The following is a 20,396-nucleotide window of genomic DNA, read 5'->3' as shown; positions in this document are numbered from 1 at the left end:
TGTGGCGGGGGAGGGTGCCGAGCACGGGGTTGAAGGCCAGCTGCCGTCTGTGCCCACATCCCAGCGGCTTTACCGACGTGGGCAGGACGTGCACAAGGCTCACCCCCAGGTGGGGACACAGCCCGCCGGCCCGAGGCGGCACCCATCACACGTCACTTCCTGTCCGAGAGGACTCCTCTCTTGCCACCTGTTTGAATCATCCCAGCCCCCCGCCCCCCACTGCTTCCTTCGGGAACGGTTAGCAGGTGGTGGTTCCCACACTCTGCCCCAGTTAGAGGTGTCCCCACCTCCCAGCTCCCGTGACACGGATCCGGTTAATGAGCAAACTTGCAAGGTTCCTGTTGAAGGAACTCCTCCTGGCACTGGTGGCCAGATATCCGGGATAACAGCAGCCCTCTTTCGGAGTGAAGAGCCCAAGAGGGGCTTAGCTCAAGATACACGGTAAGAGCACGTGAAAAGGACAGAACAAATTACCAATCTGGCATAAAATGCACAACACTTAGCTTGATCCAGAAGCGGAAGGGCAGACATAACCCCGTATTTGCAACAACACAGTAAGTCAGCCTTTGCGAGGGACAGCAGGTGTCGGGCCAAGCATCTGTCTCAGTGCCGTGACCTTGACGGGCCCAGAGCACGGGGTGGGGGCCCCGCCCCTTGTTCCGGACCCTGCGAACGGGAGTAATGACTCTGGATCCTGCTGCAGTCATGACACTCGGAACACAGCTCTGGGCCATCATTCTGACCCTGGACACGAGAACAAATCGTAATGAGAAGGAAATTGGTATCCAGCACCACAAAGGCGAGTAGTGGGAATCTGGGGATCCTGATGGAGAAATCCAAATTTTATACCTAATTTGGAGGCTGCCAAGGCCAATTATGGGGGACAGGCAAGTCAACTTGGGTTTACACGCTCTTCCTAGGAGGCTGGAAGTCAGGGAGGTGTGGGCAAGGGTCATAGGTCCTCCCCCCGGCCCTATGGGGAAAACGCTGAGAGCAGAGCCTCTCCCCTACAGAGGAACTCATGGGCCCTGGGAGGCGGTGGGGGGACCGGCATGGTGGGGCGGAGGCAGGGTCGGGGAGGGGCCCCCGGAAGGATGAGCTCAGTCTGCTCTGGGCTAGAGATGCCTCCAGGAGCCACCCCCCATCTCCTCCCGGAAAAGGTCCCAAGGCCCCAGTGACTGGGCAGAGAAAGGCCCCACACCTCGTGGACGGAGTAAATCTGAGCGACTCCCTGAGTAAATCTGAGCGACAGAGACTGAGTCAAGCCCCAGCTGGGAGAGCACGTTTTGTTTCTGAGCTGGGGGCGCAAACCTCTCTGTTTCTTCATTTTCCAACCTTGTGACCCAGGAGGGCCTGACAGAAGGGAGGCCGAGCAGGGGTCCTCACCTGCTGCCCTGTAGCCGGGTCAGTGGGGAGGCCGGGCTCCGCGACCCCAGGGTCTGCTGTGGCCACGCCCCCCGCCAGACTCAGGGAGTATGTGGATTCGCAGGGCTGCCTCTGCTTTCTTTGTTTTGTTTTAAACCCAGGGGTGAGCGGGGGTGGGGGCCCAGGGGGCTCATCACAAGGGCAAGGTGAGAGGGTGGGTGGCGAGCTGGACACGGCGGCCACGTGCTGTGTGAGGACAGGGCCCTGACGCTACCTGGGTATCTCACGAGGCCGCTGGCTTCCTTCTAGCCTTGCTCTGCACTATGGAACCTCCTCTTCGCCACACTGGCTCCATCCGGGAGCCTGTGAGCAAAATGCCTTCACAAGCAATGTGCTGAGTCTCACGCCAAAACCCGGATGTTCCCTGTCCTTACCTGCGTCTTACACGTGGAGGCAGGTACGGTCCCAGGAGGTTGCGAAAGACAGGCCCAGTAAGGCTCTGCTGGCCCCTCCAGTCCTCTGGCGGCAGCACCTGGGTCAGCCAACACGGTGACACGCTCCCGCGGCTGCCCTGGGGGCACAGGTGTGCCTCATCTTCTCGGGGCATAAGAAAGGTGGGCTTCACCGACTCCTTCTCGGTGCCAGAGCCTGAGCAGTAACACTCACCATGGGCTCGGCATCTCACCGTCACTTCCTGGTCTGGGGTTGGGCATCTCGCCACCACTTCCGGGGCTGGGGGCATCTCCCCACCACTTCCGGGGCTGGGGGCACCTAGGCACCACTTCCGGGACTGGGGTTGGGCATCTCGCCACCACTTCCGGGGCTGGGCCATCTCGCCACCACTTCCGGGGCTGGGGGCACCTAGGCACCACTTCCGGGACTGGGGTTGGGTATCTCGCCATCACTTCCGGGGCTGGGCCATCTCGCCACCACTTCCGGGCTGGGGCACACGGAACGTAAGCGCGTGTGTGTCGGGGCTGCCCGCTGAGGCTGCTGCTGCCTGGCCTCCCCGCCCCGCCCCTGCGCCCAGCGCCCTGTGAACATGCCCCTGTGTCCCTCCCTGAAGCCAGGCGCCAGGGGAGAGCACGTGGGGGACGGGCCCGGCCCGGGGCGAGCAGAGGAAGGTACACACTTCGTGCACAAGGCAGGCCAGACCCGGCAGCTCAGAAGAACAGAACTCGCGTCACGGCTCTGGACACCGGAAATCCGCAGCTACGTGTGGGCGGGGCTGGGTCCTTCTGAGACTCCGAGGGGCGTCTGTTGCACGTCTCTGTCCAGCTGCCGGTGGCCTCCGGCCACCGGGTGCCCCTTAGCTTCTGAAGCCACCACCCCCGTGTGTGCCGTCACGGTCACCTGCTTCTCTGCGTCTGGGTCCACGCTGCCCTTCTTACCAGGGGTTGGGGCCCATCAGTCCAGCTCAACTCGTCCTAACTAATGACACTTGCGGTGACCTTTTGTTCAGATCAAGTCACCGTCTGAGGTCCTGGGAGTTACGACTTCATGTAGGAGTGTGCTGGGGGGGACACGGTGCCCCCTGCAGTATGCTGGGGCAAACACCCAGGCGTGGAGATAGGTCATATTGTAACGCAATCCTTGGGAAGGTCGAAATCCACGCAAAAACCCGAGGCAGACAAAACACAAACACAGGATCAGTATTGCTCACTTCTCCTCCGGCCCTGGGCGCTGGCAGGTACCCGCTGGGTCCTGGTCCCCGTCCTGCCTGTTTACAAAGGTGGTACTTTGTTAAGACGCACGTTGGTTTGCATTTTAATTTTCTAAAATACCACGTTGAAAATTATCGCTCTCGATGACTGAGATGGCTGGTGCCCAAGGCAAGTGCCTTGCTTGCCTGGGTCCCCCCGGGTGCCGACGGAGCTCAGCCCGATGGAGGCAAAACCATCAGCCTGACCGGTGGGGATGAGCCTGTTCTCACCCCAGCGCCCCGACCCCCACGCGAGTCACCGCAGGGCAGAAGCCTGTTCTCCAACTGTCCCCGGGGAGAGGCGTGTGCTGGCTGCTGCCTGGAGTTTTGCGACAGGGCTACCTGCCAGGGCGGCCTGGCCCTGGCCCTGGGCGGAGGGGAGCCTGAAGCCTCACCTCCTCGCTGTCCTGCAACTGGTAACACTAGCCCTCCTTCTGTACCGAGATGACCCTCGGCCCGATCGCTGGCATCCCAGTGACCCCGGGTCACCAATTTCCCCAGCACCACCTGAGCTCCCGCCCTGGAGAAAGTCTACCCTGTTCCTTTTGTTTAATGGGGCTATTGGTAATAAAACTTGTACAATGATTAAAAGCGTGATTGTATCTCTGGTGCTTAGCAAGGCACCTCTTCATGCATTAGTAATGCAGGGATTCAATAAAGCCTCATCTGCTCTCCGCTGACAACTGTTTAACTTTTCTTTACACCGTGCAGCCACGCTTCCTGCAGTATGACAAAGCTTCATGCGAGGGCGAGGAGGCACTTCCATTGAAGCCGGCTTTAATTATGGATGTCCTGCGTGGGACACCCTTCTTCTCTGTGTGTTTCTTCCCTCCAAGAGCACCCGTCAACGATCAAAGACAGGTGGAGAGAAATGTGCCTTCGTAACCCGGCCTGAGTTGGCCTCCTCGTACCTGACTAATTTTGTGTATCGCTGCTCTGTTGTCAGATACTCGAAGGTCCCCTCACGGGGACCCCCAAAGGCCCGTGCTCACCATCTCGGCAGATGACTCTCTCCTAGATCGGCCACGATTTAACCGTTAAGCTGATGTAGCCCCCAAGCTAAAATGGGGTTCTGCAAAGCTCATCCAGCAGAACCAGGACCCCGGACGTGCCCGCGATGAGCCAGACTGTTCCTCTGTGATTTTGTCCGTTCTCCACCTGGCTTCAAGCCACTAGAATACACGGACAAGCTCAGAGAGGGCTTCCCCGGAGCTTCTGGCAAGGAGTTCTGGGCATCCTGAGATCTTCTCCTCTGCTTTGATCATGTGCCTGTTCAACTGATGCAGATCGATTTGGCAAAGAGGATGCCACATGTACACGGCGACCCAACAGATATAAACTCTGCCCTCCGTGGGCAAGTGTGAGTGGAGAGCTGTGCCAAAGGCCCCAAGAGATGCCTGCTGAGGCATGCAGCTTTCTGAGCCTTAGATCCGGCCTTATTATGAAGATAGTAATTTCAGCCTGCTCCTTGGGAGTGGCTGACATTTGATTGGATTGTGCACTCAGATCTTGATTTGGAATATTGTGGCGGAAGTGGGTGCTTCACACTGGGCACTTCTCCATTTTCTCTTGCCTCTAGTGATAGAGAATCGGGCGCTCCTCACCCCTGTTCGTTCCAAAGGGCCCCTGAGTCTACAGGGTCAGGGCTGGATACTGGGGTTCTGCTCATTACGGCCAACTGAGGCAGGTCGTGGGAAGAAAGGAAGTGCATGTGTATCCATCGGAACAGAAGTATCATTTTCTTTCCCTAACCTGCACCAGACTCACACGCTGTCAGGGGGAGGGGGGGCCCTCACGAGGTGGTGACGGTAGATACCCTGAGGGTTGGTCCTGTTTGAACCTTCCTGCACCAACACGCACTCGCACGCATTGACACGCACACACACACACGTGCAGACACACGCACTTCCCAAAGCCTCCAGCTCCGCATGGTTCTTGCCACCGTTCGTTTCCAGGCCACATCCCTGTGCTCCGGCAGGAGACTGCCTCTAGTGCACGGCTGCGTAGACAAACACACGAGCCCACATTGATAAAGCATCTGAAGTCTTCCAATGAAAAGCTTTCTGCTAGTTCAAGAGGCAAAAAGAGTCCCACGTGTCGTCTTTGATGTGTAGTTTTCCAAGTGCTCAGAAGCCTTTCTGGGAGGCTGTGTGAGTCCCTTTTGTTTCTAGAATGTTTGCTTGATGTGTTTCAAAGCAGCAGTGAGAGCACTACTGGCAAGGTCTTGCTTTTTAATTGTGGCTCCGTGAGCGGCGATCCCGCACCTTAATTCCACGCGCTCGTGTCGAAAACACATCCCTCTGTGAAGGCGAACTAGCTACACTGTAAACATCTTGGAAAACTTTGCCAACATTACTCAAAATAGGCAGCTGGATTTTTTTTTTTTTATCATTTCCAGGTGCATTTGAGGGAGAGGAGAGTTCTAACGGACCTAAATTGTCTGTGCGATCCAAACTCCGAAAGTTATACCCACACATTTCAAAGAGATATTGCTTTGGAGACTACAGGCAGATGAACAAAACGTCCCCAGTCCTGTGAGCCCATCCACGGTGCCATCCGCCACGTTTACAGTGAATGTTTACGCACTGTTTCTCCCAAATAGTCTTGTCTCACATATTGTTTCCTGATTCCAGGTTCTGGGAAGAGAAGGTCCCAGGGCTGCTTGCATCCGGGTGCACGTGTGCCCAATGTGCAGAGGACTCAAGATCCGATTCAAGAACCAGAGACGGGCTGTCACCTGGCCCCTGTGGACCCAGAGCCTCCTCCCTCCCTCCAGCCCCTGCAGACTTGCTCAGGGTGGTAACTGCGTGTCCCCGCTTGGGCTAAGGTGTTAGGTGAAGAGTCCTTCCCTCGCGAAGGACACCGTTTCCTAACTGGAACCTTTACAAAGCTGACATTTGGCAAGAAAGTCATTTCTCACGAAAACGGTCACCCATTCCAGTTCATTGAAGCGAAAATGCGACTCATGTTTTACTTTTATTTTTAGTTAGATTTCATTTTTTGAATAGGTTAGTCTTCGTACATCATCATTTTGGGCCCCTAGGATCGTGAACCTTGGGACAGAAGGGCACTCACATACGGCTAAGTGGGGAGACCCAGGAGAGTCTCTGTCCAGCACCGTGCGGGGTCCTCACGCAGGACATCCCCACCGGGCTCTCCACGGGTCACCCCGGGTCATCCTCATTTGCCTCTTCCCTCCAGAACCATCCTGCACAGCCCTGACACACACATCACCTCCTCCCAAAGTGCTTTCAAAGGCCCTTGATTGTTTGAAATCACATCTTTTCTGGCTTTCACAGCCTCCCTCCCTGGTCCTGTTTACCTAAGTACATTTCCCACCACTTCCTGGTGCCACATCCCATTCCTGTGGGGTGTCTCGTGTCTGACGTCCTTCACGTCACGTCCACGCGCACTCCTGACTCGGGCCACGCTGCACTTCCTTCCGAGTGCCCAGGCTCAGCAGCACATGCATCGTGCAGATCGTACCCCTTCCCGAGTCCTCCTGGGTCTGAGATGCCTGCAGGCGTGACGCTCCCCACTCCGTCCCGATATGCCACCCCTGGCTGCACCTTGAGAGCGGGGACTTTGCTCTATGCCCGTCGGTGCCTCACCGCACCCCGTAAAGGTCCGGACACACACTAACTGTTCCAGAAAAGCTATTGGCTTTAAATCCGCGGAGGGGGGTGAGGGCACTCTCCTGGCCCAGCTCTCTGGGTCCCGCTGCCTGGCCCTTCACTGTGTGGTCTCCTCCCACGTGGGAAGTGTGAGAAGCAGGCGACAGCACCGTCAGATGGAAGAGGAGAGCTTCCTGACACGACAGTAGCTCCGCACGGGGACTCGCGGTGTTTCGCCGACAGTGGTGGAAATCCAAAGACGCGGATTCCACTGGAACGCCGCAAGGCTCCCTGTCGCGCTTTCCCTCAGTACAGGGTGAGCAAGCTCCAGACACCCGCTCTTGCTTCAGGATGCTGTGGGGGACACGAGGACGGGCAGGCTCTGTGTTTCTAGTCGGCACCGGCAGAGTGGGGCTGCCCGGATGAGGGTCAGAGAGGGTCCACCTTCTCTCCAGACCAGGCATGTTGTCCCGCTCGTCTGTTCTCGGAGAAGATTGTTGGGAGCCACAGATACATCTGTCTCTTCTTGAAACAGGCCACTGTCCCGTTTGCCACGGAGACACAAAAGCCAGAAGCAAGATTTCATCACTGCTGGAGTCTCCCTTGCACACCTTTCTGGATCTTTAAGGATTCTTCTAAACGTGCCAAGGACTCCATGGTGGCATCCCCATTCCGTGTCTGGTTCTGGCAGAAGACTGAACTGAACACTAACACAGCCAGGCTCGGTCCCCTTAGGTCACAGCTGTGGTCATCCCCTGGCCCGGGGGGTACTGACTCCTCTGTTTGCACATTTTTTCATGTTGTTTTAAGACACGGAATGCAAACGCGGCCACCATGTTATGATCAAGTTTTAATGTACCATAGAAAACAATGTTTTTGTTAAGTTTTTTTAATGTTTACTTATTTTTGAGGGAGAGAGAGACACAGCATGTGAGCGGGGGAGGCGCAGAGAGAGAGGGGGACACAGAAGCCAAATCAGGCTCCAGGCTCTGAGCTGTCAGCACGGAGCCCAATGTGGGTCTCGAACTCATGAACCACGAGATCATGACCTGAGCGGAAGTCGGACTGAGCCACCCAGGCGCCCAGTATAAAATGGTGTCTTAATAGTATAAACACACACCTCTTTTTCCTGTGCTGAGCTGGGAGAATGATACCCAATCGCCATACATCTGGAGAGGAAACCAGGGTGCTGTCCGAGGGTCCAGATGTCTTTCCTCTGAGCCCCTGTGACCACCTGCCCAGCAGGCTGCAGGAGCACAGGGGCACTGGGTCACAGAGCTCCCAGCACGGCTGGGACTGGGGCCAGGAGCCTCCACTCCTGGGACGGACAGCTTGACCTTGAACTCTTCCATTCATCTTGCAAATGCTGACGAGCTCACCTAGAAACTAATGGGAACCTGCTGTGCTAGTTTTAGATGTAAAAGGAATCTCTTTCCTGAGTCTATGTTGGATGGGACCCCACGAAGATTAAATACTCCGTTTACAACATGACCTCATTAGTGGGTAGATGGGAGTGTGCAGTGGTCCCTGATGTGGATCCCTAAAGAGAACATTCAAAAGTGGTTTGAGTATATTTTGTTGCTTAGAAAATTGGGTTAATCAAGTGATGATACATTTATGAGAAGCGGGCATCAGAGAATCCTTGGCAAGGATGGAGCGTGGGACATGTGCCTGGTGTGTGGCCGCTGGGAGCCCAGCCCCGGGCCTCGTCACCCTCACCATCACGTGCGATTCATTTCCCACTCAGGATCATTCATTTCCTAACGTCTGTATGGCCGCTTCTTCATTGTGTCCCTACGTGTACCTTCGTACGTGTACTTCATCGTGTACCCTTACTTTCACATATAGAAAGTAAGATTTAACCACACTAACTCAGCGTCACCGCCCGTGTGGTGGTTTATGCCTCCAATCCTTGTATTGGCAGTGACTACAGAATTTACTGTTTCTTAGTGTATCCGGGACTCTCGGGGGGAGGCCCCTTATGAAAATCTAAAGTGAGTTAAGTTCACAAAACTGTTAAGGAGTAAGATTTCCTTTGTTTTATCAAAGCACAAAATACAGAATATCTTTAAGCCTGCGATTACCTTGTGACTCAGTTAATCGAAGTTGTTCCTCCAGAACCCATGACAGAGGCTGCAAGGCCTGTCATCACCCGGATCATATGGCCTGGGTCTCAGAAGCCCCCCAGGTGATCAATGGTCTCTGCGTTCTCGGGGCCCGAGGTGTCCTGAGTTGCTGGGCTCAGGGCTGATGCCCGTAAAGTTCCAGACAGTCTGAGACTAGTCTGTGGGTCAGGCAGGTCACAGAACCAGGTGAGAGTCAAGGAAAAAGAACTGAAAAATACCGTGGCCATCTTTACTCGGCCACACACAATGTAAGGGAAGCTGTGACCACGTGGAAGATACATCTCAGAAACAAGAAGGTATGTTACTGCAAAGAGAGCATTCTCCCCAAATGACTATGCGATTATTTTTAAATTGGTTTAATGTTTTATTTTTGGGAGAGAGACAGAGTGGGAGCAGGGGAGGGGCCGAGAGGGGGAGACACAGAATCCGAAGCAGGCTCCAGGCTCTCAGCCGTCAGCACAGAGCCCGATGTGGGGCTCGAACCTACAAACCACAAGATCATGACCTGAGCTGAAGTCGGACGCTCAACCGACTGAGCCACCCAGGCGCCCGGACTGTGTGATTTTAATGCAATTGCAATTCAGATTTCCAGTGTCTCTTTGTGGGAGGCTAAACTCCGCAAGTATCCGATAGATGTGTGAAGACGTTACGCAAAAAACAGAAGCGGAGGGGCAGAACGTAAAGATTTAAAAAATGACTATCCATGTGGAAAAGTCTAATGAAATTAGATTCCTTCTTTATACCAGATGTGAAGCCGGAGAACTGCAGCATGAAGGGCAGAGTCGGAAAGCGTTCCGAGGTCACCCTTACGATCTGGGGGCTAAGAACCAGTCTTTGTAAAAACACACAAAAACTGGAAGCTTTAAAGCGGTAAAGAAAAAAGATATGGTCATTTTATGACATTAAAATTAAAGACTGGCTAACACAAAGCCCCCTAAACAAAGACACGAGAGTCCACGAGAGGAGCCACAAGCTAATATTTTAACTGCAAAGGTGATGAAAGATTGATCTCATGAATTCCAGTAAAGTCTTTCGATATATACAATGTCACAAGAATACACGAAAGGATTTACAGAAAAACAGGGGAGAAAGCAAAGGGATAAAATATACAATTTCTGGGAGAGGACACCAGAAAGGCTCTGGTCGTTCTCTGCGGTTTGGCAAAAAGGTTCACCATGGGAGCCCAGGGAGCCGCGTGGGGAAGGAGAGAATCAGGCGTCCCCAGCGCCTGGCGACAGTGCAGGCCGGAACAGCCACCTCGCACGTCTGGGTGCTGAGGCTGCCGCTCCCCAGGCGCGAGCCCATTTCCGGCAGGAATCCTAGGAACGCCTATGAGAGATCAGAGACGACGTAAATACCTAGTGAGAGGCGACCGGGTGAGGAAACCACACAATATTACCGTCATGAACGCGTCACAGGAGTTCACACACGGGCTTCCCCTGAGGAGGGACTGCGGCCCCGGCCCCCCGACCAAATCCGACCGCTGTCCGTTGCATAAAGTTTGGGTGGAACACAGCCACAGCCAACCCGAGCGCAGGTGTTGGCGGTGGTAGGTCCCCATCACAGGCCGCAGTGGGGCTGAAACCGCCCCTCGGGCCCTTCGCAGGAAGAGCCCGGGGCGTCACCTTTGCAAATCTACGTAGTGTGACAGTGCACGCCAGGGCGGTGCGGTCTTGGGATGCACACAACACACCCCACGACCGTTAACAACTGCAGGCACCCCACAGCCCGCGCCCCGCACCGCCCCGCGCCCCGCACCCTGCACCGTCGTCCCATGGCCAGGCTGGGGCACCTGGGACAGGAGGCTGTCTCTGCTTCCACAACGTTTCCACGTCTTTAAGAAAGATCTGGACAGCGACATCAAATGGCAGGACTTGAGAGGGCGTATGCAGGGTGGGAGGACTCACCAAGTCCTTCCTGGCTGTTTCAGGGGAAAACGTGCGTCCTCAGCCAACGGCCACAGCGCCCTGTCTGCTCGCACCCGGGACGGGACGGCCTCCTCAGTTCGCTTGCGGATTTTCCCAGAGCAACTTGCAAGGGTTTCCAAAGACGGAAACATACGCAAAAATAGGTAACGAAACAAAATCAGGCCCAGAGCGGATTCAGTAAATCGCCCTGTAAAGCACCTGATGTGTCCCGTCTGGAAGCAGGAGTGGCCACACCCATCAGCTGCGCCAGCCATTCGGGTCACCTACGTCCAGAGTCCACACACGCCGGTCAGAAGTTATTTACCCTTCAGCCCACGGCATTTATATTTCAGAGGGGACGTGGGTCCGAAGCAGTGGCCTGTGACACTGAGAGCAGGGGGCTGGGACCTCTCCGCGCCTAACTGGCGCAGGTTGAGACTGAAGTGAGGGTCCGAGTGTCCCCTGGGATGCGGTCAGGTTGGCACCTGTGGAAGGGGGGAGCCCAGCACCGGGCAGGGGGGCCTGGGCCGCAGGGCTGTCCCCACGGAGGTCTTGGCTGAGCCGCTGACCATCTGAAGGGCGATAACCCTTTAGGGGTTTCTTAGTTCCGGTTCGGAGTCACTGCCCTGGTGTCTCTGGGGGTGGGGGTGTGCTGCATCGAAGGGGGTCTCAGCTGCCCCCTGAGGGCTGTCTGCTGGCTTCATTCCCAACAGCTGGGAGGTCAGTTCTCTGTCCCCAAAGGGACATCTGTGTGTCACCTCCAGTGTTAAGTGCGTAGCGTCCCCGTGGAAACAGCAGGGCCCCGGGCTCACAGAAAATCCCAAAGCGCCTCACCCTTTACGGACACACGGCCACGGCTGCCAGAGACGGCTCGAGTTACACAGAACCTGTGCCCCTGAGGTTCCGTATCTCTTCTAGACGGTTTCATCAACGGCTCAATTTTGTTTTATTGAGTTGTATTGGGGGGCTTGTTGCTGGGAAGTGATTTTGATGATTAGAGAAGTTAGATGTGGCTCATCTCTTCCTGCCTCGAGGGCCCACGTGAGTCCGCGGACGCAGACCCCTCTCCCCCCGCTCCAGCGCCGGGTGCCGCGTGTTCCTACATGTTAGCAGTTCCACGCACGGATCTTTCCGCCTCCAGGGCAGACTGGAAACAGCGCGTCGCTCCCACACGCACCTGCCGTCTCTGGGCGCCCAGAACCCAGGTCAGGCGTCTCAGAAAGAGCACAGGAAGGGCACCCCATGCCTCCCTGTGGCCTACAAAGGAGTCACTTTCTCAGCCTGTCTGAAGTGCTCGTTTCCTGGCCGACAGCGTGGACTTGGCCCCCTTCCCTCACCGCGGGTTGTTGAGGCCACGTTAGATTTTTCCTGTGAAACGCCTGCGTAGACGTGAGCCTGGAAGAAATGCAGGCCGTCCCTCGCCCCGATCCTTTGAAATTCTGCTGGGTTTTCCGTCCCCACTTGAAATAACAAGTCGCCGTTGCTCCATTTCCTAAATCATTCTTTGCCCAAATACCTGTACATGCGTTTTGCTTTCTTTTTTTTTAATTGCCTGGCATAGCAGGGCCCGCTTCTGGCTCTCTACTGCATTCTGTTAACCTGCTTGTCTACACCTGTGCCAGCACCACAACCCCCTCCTCCCGCCTTTGGCTCTGCCTGGCTCTACAACGCACGGGGTATTTCGCTTTGGGGCTGGCCACTGCCGCAGAGCCTTGACCTTGAACTCTGGTCTCCTCCGTCTCCCCCGCCCCCGATTCTGCTGACACCCAGGTTGGCATCACCCTGCGATCTACCTCCGGAGATTCCGAAGCGTCCCCTTCGGCGTGTGAGCGGCGTGTGGTGCTGTGGCCACGCTCCCCCAGGAGGCCCGCGGTCTCCTCTCCCGCACCTTCCCCTCCGGAGCTCTCCAGAGCGTGGCCTCCCGAGTCAAGCCGTCCTCCGCTCTCCTTCCGATTTCTAAGAAAATCGCATCCACTTTTTTGTCCTTTGTGAATTAGGGTCTTTTTGCCATTTGACTCATATCCCTTCATCCCCCGCCCCCCCCCAGTCCCTCACACCTCAGTGGCAGCACCTGTGCCCCCCGAGCCAGCGAGATACCCTCGCGGGCCCTCCAGGGGCTGCACGCTGAGGGCTCTGTCGGCACTCTTCCTTCTTGGAAAGTCCCACCTCCTGCCTTTGGCCAGTCGTGCCAGGGTCTCTCCTCTCACGGGCCAGCCTCTCAACACGAGGTCTAGTGACCCAACCCTCAGTCATCCTTGTCCTCTGCTCCCGGGGGTCACCTACAGCTCTCGGGCCAACGCCCTGTCCTCAGCGCTTATGTCCTGGGGCTTTGTCCCGAGAACCTCCGTCCTCAACAACCGTCCTCCCTCCCGGACTGATGTGCACTTCGGGGTCCCGACCCCACGCTGGCCCTCTCCTGCCACGGGCGCTTTGCTCTAAGGTCACCTGGATGTTCCCACCAGACATTGTGTGAAGTTCCCTCTAGCTCGGAGCTATTTGAATGCCTTCCCTCCCCCTCCCCCCCCCCAGATGACACCTGGAACGTGATTGCTCGAGTTCCCCATCTGCACTCACACCTGCCAGCCCTTTATCTGGAGCATTTCTGTTCAGACGCCTGGGCTTAAACTCCGCGTGTCAGGCACTGAGCCCTGCTTCCCAGCACTTACTTACGTCCCTGGGACCCGAACCCCCGTTTCCACCCATGGGCACAGCTGCCTGGGATGTGGCCTCGCCCGAACACCCTCTTTCCTCTTCCTCTGTTAACGTGTCCCCATCAGAGTGTGATTTTCCAGAAAGGAGAGATTACGTCCCTTCTGCTTTTTTTTTTTAATTTTTTTTTAACGTTTATTTATTTTTGAGACAGAGAGAGACAGAGCATGAACGGGGGAGGGGCAGAGAGAGAGAGGAAGACACAGAATCTGAAACAGGCTCCAGGCTCTGAGCCATCAGCACAGAGCCCGATGCAGGGCTTGAGCTCACGAACTGCGAGATCATGACTTGAGCCGAAGTCGGACGCTTAACCGACTGAGCCACCCAGGCGCCCCTGGTCCCTTCTGCTTTTTAAATGCAGAGCAGGGCTTTACACGAGGAAAAGTCTTACACACCCCGAGACACCCGTTGGATTCACTCCGTCACCAAAACCTGTTCTGTCGCCGTTCCAATTCTGATGGCCCCCAGGCTTATAGGAACCACCAGGAAGGACTCCCGTCGTGCCCTCCCCCCCAGCCTGTGTGGTTTCCACCTCACGGTGGCTGAGCGTGTGCAGGCGGGCGAAGGTGCACGTGTGTGCATGTACTTACACGCACCTGTGTGTGTGAATTTTCCTACAAGGACTTTGCGATTATTTGCATCTATATAACTCATTTGAAACTAAATCCAAGCCATCCCTCCAGCCTCTGGTGAACTGCTGGGACCCTGACTGTCACCGTTCTTACAGCCCCGTGGCCCCCGGCCCCTGAGCGTCTGCTTGAGATTCCGGCCGTCCCCTCACCAAAGGCACCGGCTCGTCTGTTGGACGAGTAGGAACCCAGGCCAGGGCTCGAGAACATCCCTGGTGCCCTCCTCCCGGCTGGCGTGGTGCCCCGGGGCCCTGCCCTCCATCGCGTCCGACGGCACCGAAATCCCCATCCCGTGGTACAGCAGGGAACATTTGTGGAGAGAGGCGTGAACACATTATCTCACTGTGTTCTTACAACTGAGGCTGTGGAGACCCCTGCGCCCTGCGTGTGGAGAAGGAGCCCGGGAGAGAGATCTGGAGTAGCGCGGCTGCCGAGGACTCCTCGCCCTTCGGAATATTCCTCTGTTGAGTCACTCCCGCCGATCGCGTGTGTTCACTCAGGGACCCCCAAGCCTCCACCCGCTCCTACCTCTTGGCTTTTCCTCAATCTGTTCTGCCTGCCTGATCCCTCTCCGTGCCTCTTACGTCTCCGGGACCCGAACCCCCGTTTCCACCCATGGGCACAGCTGGCCAAACACCCCCCTCCACACCCCACCTCCCGTAGCAGCATGTGCCACGTCAGCAAATCCACGTTGCTCCCGTGGCAGCAAATCCACATCGGGGTCTGCTAAGAGCGTGGGTCGGGTCCCATCCAGGGCTCCTGCGGGCTGACACGGGGCAGGTTACGTGGAGCATTTGCAACGTGGGCCCCAGCGTGGCTGCTCGGTGAGAGCGAGCGTCTACCCTCTCGTGGGCCTTTCTCCAAAGTCCTTCTGGTGACTGCGTATGAAGGCCACTGCTGATAAATCATCCATTGACTCGTACCATTGATTTTCCATTATCGTGAACCCTCGTTAAAGCATGTTGTTATTACGCTCTTCTTAAGTACTCGGCCACACAATTAGAGGAGGAGTCCCTAGGAGGCAAAGAGATGTGGCCCCCGAGAGTGGAGAGCACACGTCCCCCTGCGGGCGCCTTCCAGAATCCCAGCCCCTGTGCGGGATGACGCCAAGTTACACATACAGTCATTATATGCGTGTTGCATAACCAGTTAATATAATACACAATCCGTAATTTTTATACAGTATAAAAGCGTATGATTTTGTATTAATCATATCATAAACATTTTTGTATATTATGTACAATTGCATAATATGTGTATCGTGTAAAATTTGAACGACTGTAGAAAAGTGTGTATAATAAAACACAAATTGCCTATAACCTTTAACTGACCTCCAAAGTCTACGTCAGGGCAAAATATATTCACATGTATATACACGTATCTTACATATGTATATCTACTTTTATGTGTTTATATAATGTGCACATTTTATACAATATATTATATATAATAGTATGAATGTATTAAAATGACACATCCATAATTTGGCAAATTGTACAAGTATTATTTTCATAGTGATCACGAAGACAGTCTATTTAGCGGCACAGAGAAGCACAAACCTCGCTGATGCGATCTTTTAATTTTGCCTGTGTTGACTGCAGGAGTCAGGGCACAGCGTCGCAGGGCGGCCGCCTCTATCTCTGTGCAGATGACAGGTGGGGCACAGCAGCCCGGAGCGAAGAGCCCCAGACCTGGAACCTGATAAATAAACGTAGCTTTGCGACAACAGGAAACCCAGCGGCACCTCCTGGGCTCCAGAGGCCGCTCCCCCTCAATCTTTCGCTGCTGTCCCAGTGCCCAGGGAGCACCGACAGGCGGCCGGGCCCTGACGGGGGAGACGGGCCGTTAATCTTGGTTAGGGCGGCTCCTCGCTGACACGGCACCCTTTCCCACAGCACTTCGCCCTCTTGACACACAGACTCTTCACGGCAAAGAGGGCCCAGCACGGAGATCGCTGGAGTCTTTGAAATTCCAAATCGGATGCAGGTATTCACTTCCACGGGGTGCGGAGAGAACATTCCCATGCTGTTATTTTTAAAAATTTTTTTTCAACGTTTTTTTATTTATTTTTGGGACAGAGAGAGACAGAGCATGAACGGGGGAGGGGCAGAGAGAGAGGGAGACACAGAATCGGAAACAGGCTCCAGGCTCCGAGCCATCAGCCCAGAGCCTGACGCGGGGCTCGAACTCACGGACCGCGAGATCGTGACCTGGCTGAAGTCGGACGCTTAACCGACTGCGCCACCTAGGCGCCCCCCATGCTGTTATTTTTAAAGCCCGCCGTCCCGAACGCGCGTGTATGGACAAGCCTCGGGTTTCGCCGTGACTCCTGTGATGAATTGTCCCGGTCTCAGCACTGACAGGAAGACTGCGCGGGGCCCCCAGACGTGGCCGCCCGATTCCTGTTGGAACCCATCCTGGGAAAGCACAGGTGCCTGCCTGCCAGGGGAGGGGGAGAGGAAGAGAGGGTCCCCGGAGCAGCAGGGAGACGGGGTGCTGGCCGGGCCCTCACTGCCACCACAGCCGACCGGTCGCTGTTCCCAACAGCCCTGGTAAAGACAGTGCCCATCAGTGACTCAGCCGGCCTGTCTCAAGAATCCACATCAGACAGGTCAGCTCCAAGGACACGGGGCTTAGTGTCTAATCTACCTGTTAGCAACTGCCTGCTTCCTAGAAAGAGGCACACTCCCTGGGATGTGCTTCTGTGCGTGCGGGGGTTGTGGCCCAAGACATCAACTGTTTGGTTTTTTTTTTTTTTAGTTTTTTTCAAGTTTACTTATTTTGAGAGAGACAGAGACAGCGTGAGTAGGGGAGGGGCAGCAGAGACAGGGGGAGAGAGAGACAGAATCCCAAGCAGGCTCCACACCATCAGTGCACAGCCCAATGTGGGGCTAGTACTCAGGAAACCACAAGATCATGACCTGCGCCGAAACCAAGAGTCGGACGCTTAACCGACTGAGCCACCCAGGCGCTCCTGTTCGGTTTATTTTTAAACGTATGTTTCCTTACTGACTCTGAAGAGAAGGGGAATTAAAGTGTTTTCTTTGCCTTTGTGATTTCTGCACCCCTAAACTTTGGAAGGTGGGAGTGAGCCTCACTCCCATCTATTGCCCAAGATATAAATCAAGTTGCAAAGTGTTCCTTCTCTAATCAACACACAAGGCTGCATAGACACATTGTTTCTTAAGCTTGATTTCTGTGCAAATTCAAGCAGACCTCTTGTTCAAAATTTAGTTCTGGGATCTCAGGGTACTTACCTAGGCTTTCCCAGTTGCCTTGTGTTAATCCTGGGAAAATGAGGTACCAACATCCCGGTTCTCCGGCTCCATAGTGAGTGTCCCCAGGGAAAAGGACCCGAGGGAGGCCAGCTCAGCTCCAGCCAAACCTCAAGCGATGGTGGGTGGGCCAGGTGGTCTGCGAGGAGGTGTGGCATCATCTGTCCTAAGCACCTGCTCATAGTGCTGAGAGAGTGGCTTTCTCTCTCAGTGGCAAGTCTGCGAGAGTGGCTTTCTTCTGCAAACTAGAGCAGACTGAAGGTTGCATTCTAGAACATTCTCTCTAATGAGAGAAAAAGAGGTGAGGGTATAGCTTCAGGCTGGTAACAGTCCTCAGCCAGGGCAGGGGACACTTCTCAAACTGCTGTGCTGACCGCCTGGTGGCCACGGGCTGCATAGCTCCTGACCCCCCCACCAACGGCACTGCAGCTGTTGGCCTCTGGACAATCCTCGGTCAAGAAGACAGAGGAGAGAAGTTTGCAGTGGAGGCCCCTCCGTCAGCTCATCCCCAAACCAGACTGGGGGACTGAGGCCCACACTCGGGGTCCCCGACGGCAGGGAAGCTTTGCAGAACTGCTCTGAAAGTCTCATCCTGGACAGAAGAGAGGGTCTTGGTAAGGACTCCTGCACGGTCACTGCTGTTACATAATTGCCACTTTTAATCAGCAAACATGTTACTCCGTTATTTGCACATAAAAATATATACCTATATACATATATGATTCTCTGTGAGGCTGACTATATTTTCGTATTTACAAAATCGTAGATTGCCTGTTTGTGAATTTTCATTGGTTTCTTTTGCTAAAGGTCTGGGCGATGTGCTCATGGCTTACTTACTGGTTCTGGCACTTCATCTGTGGAGCCGGGCATCATCCGTGGGTGGCAAACACCGAGGGGCTCCCCACCAAGGCCGCTGGCCCCGCCGAGGACCGCTTGTCCCGTGGTCTCGCCCGACTCTCCCGGCCGGGCACGGGGCGAGGCACTGGTGTGTGCTGAGCCGCTGAGCTGCGCACGGTCCTCGGTTTCCCCTCCACCGTCCTCTGGCTCAGAGGGGCCGGGTGCCACTCTGGGACCCGAGGGCGGACGCCAGGCTCCCCGGCAGCGTGTCGGCAGCTCTGGGTCTCGGGCGGGATTGTGGGCACACGGTCATTTCTTGCCTTTTATAACATCGGAGAGCCTTTGTATACTGACTTCGAGCAGAGCATGATGCTTAACGTACGGTGACTCCAGGGTGGCCCTAGCCATCTGTGCAGCTCTCTTCAAAGCCTTTGGGTCCGGCGTGGGCATTTCTTCATTTGTGAAGACAAGAGCGAGGGCACGCAGGGGCAGGGCGCCCCGGGCTCCGTCCCGCACCCCCGTGACCGCCGCCCCGGCTCCTTTCTCTTCTCTGACCTGCTGGCTCGCGCCTCCTGACCTGCGACACCCTCCAATTGTTATCCAATCAATTCAGCCGAAATTAAAAAGGTGTATTTGTATTTGCTTTAACACCCTTTCACTGGGATGTTTGTGGCGGTGACCTTTCAGTATTGGATTCTGCTGCCGATAGCACAGTGCCTGCCAGATTGCTTGGCTAATAAATAATGAAGCACCTTGGGAGGAAGGAGGGCTGGGCAGGGGGCCCGCACCTGCCCGACCCGCCTCCTCAAAGAGTCCCAGGGCTCGGGATGGAAGAAGGAGGCTCAAAGGACTGCCCGTGGACCACGCTATTTTTTTTTTTTTTTTTTTTTTTTTTTTTTTTTTTTTTTTTTTTTTTTTTTTTTTTACTTTCAGTACAGTTATCTGATTTGCAGGGGCTTGATTTTTCATCTTTTTTGTTGTAGTAAAATGCATATAACATAAAACTGACTTATTTAATCACCTCACGTATACAATTCACTGGCGTTAAACACAATCACGATGTGTAACCCTCACGACTATTTTCAGAACTTTCCCACCATCCCAGAGGGAAACCTGCACCCATCACACGACCGCTCCCCTCCCCACCCTGCCCCCAGCCCTTGGGAAGCTCTCTTCTACCTCTCTCTTTGAATCTGCCTGCTTGAGGAATTTCGTGTGTGTGGAGTCGTGCTACCTCTGTCCTCCTGTGTCTGTTCTCTTAGCGCAGTGTTAGCGGGGTCTGGGCATGTTTCAGTGGGGAATCAATACTTCATAAACAGCAGGTTGATTTTTAGGATTTTCATTTCTCCTGCCACACACAGATAAGTTAGGAATTATTAAAGGAAAAATGAAAAACATTTTAATATCAACCCAAAAAGCTCACAGAATGGATGGGCTTTGAAAATAGAAGACGGGATCAGCTACTTTGGTGTTCACAAAATTAAAAGGTCCCTTGAAGGAAATTCCTGGAAAGTAACCCTAGCCTCACTCTAACGAACATTACAAAGCCCCGCACATCGGGGACCCAGCTTTGTGTGTGTTAGAAGCTAAAGAAAAGCCCTGTGTCTCGTGACCACCATCCCGTCAGGTTTCCATCTCTGCAATGATTTCTAGCCTCGGGCCAGAGCTGTGTGGAACTGGTTAACTTTACAAACTTGAACAAATATTTAATCAAAGGATATGACAACATATAAAACAAATTATGGTAATACGTGCGAATTATAAATAGCCAGTTTTTAAAAAGTATATAATTTGGTCATTAGTTTTAGCTCCGGAGCTGAAGAATCTGTAGAGAGACAAGTTCAAAGTGGCTGTGTTGGGGTCTGGCAGAACTTTCACGCCGACCAGACATCCTGCTGTTTCCAACGTTCGGGTCCTCGGGTGCCCATGTCCGAAGTAGCTGTTAGGCTGTTTTCGCCGCCTCGTCTGTGAAGTCCTGGAGGCTCTGAGGAGGAAGTGGGAATGAGAGCAACAGGGTCGCAGGCAGGATCTTCCTGGGGCCTCGGAGTCATAAGCAAAGGCCAGGTGAGGTATGCATAGGTGACATATTAACTAAAGGGGCTGGGATGGTAAGTTGTCTAGAGACGGCTGTGTGCATGGAGCATTCTGGAACATGGCCACATTCTTATCAACTCATTCAAAAGAGACCCTGCCCCTCCGAGATCACACCTTGGCACTTGGGCTCAATGATGC

At 54.7% G+C, this 20,396-nt stretch overlaps 1 long non-coding RNA gene across 1 annotated transcript; it reads left to right on the top strand.

Moving 5' to 3' along the window:
• Positions 1 to 368: 368 nt before the first annotated feature.
• LOC131507898 (uncharacterized) lies at positions 369 to 7,574 on the top strand. Its single transcript, XR_009259822.1, has 2 exons — positions 369 to 441; positions 5,701 to 7,574. It is a non-coding gene; the product is annotated as an uncharacterized LOC131507898 (long non-coding RNA).
• Positions 7,575 to 20,396: the final 12,822 nt, after the last annotated feature.

This window comes from Neofelis nebulosa, chromosome 1 (genome assembly GCF_028018385.1).
Source record: "Neofelis nebulosa isolate mNeoNeb1 chromosome 1, mNeoNeb1.pri, whole genome shotgun sequence".
Taxonomy (NCBI): Eukaryota; Metazoa; Chordata; class Mammalia; order Carnivora; family Felidae; genus Neofelis; species Neofelis nebulosa.
Note: the sequence above shows the minus strand (reverse complement) of the source record. Positions and strands in the feature narration are given on the sequence as shown.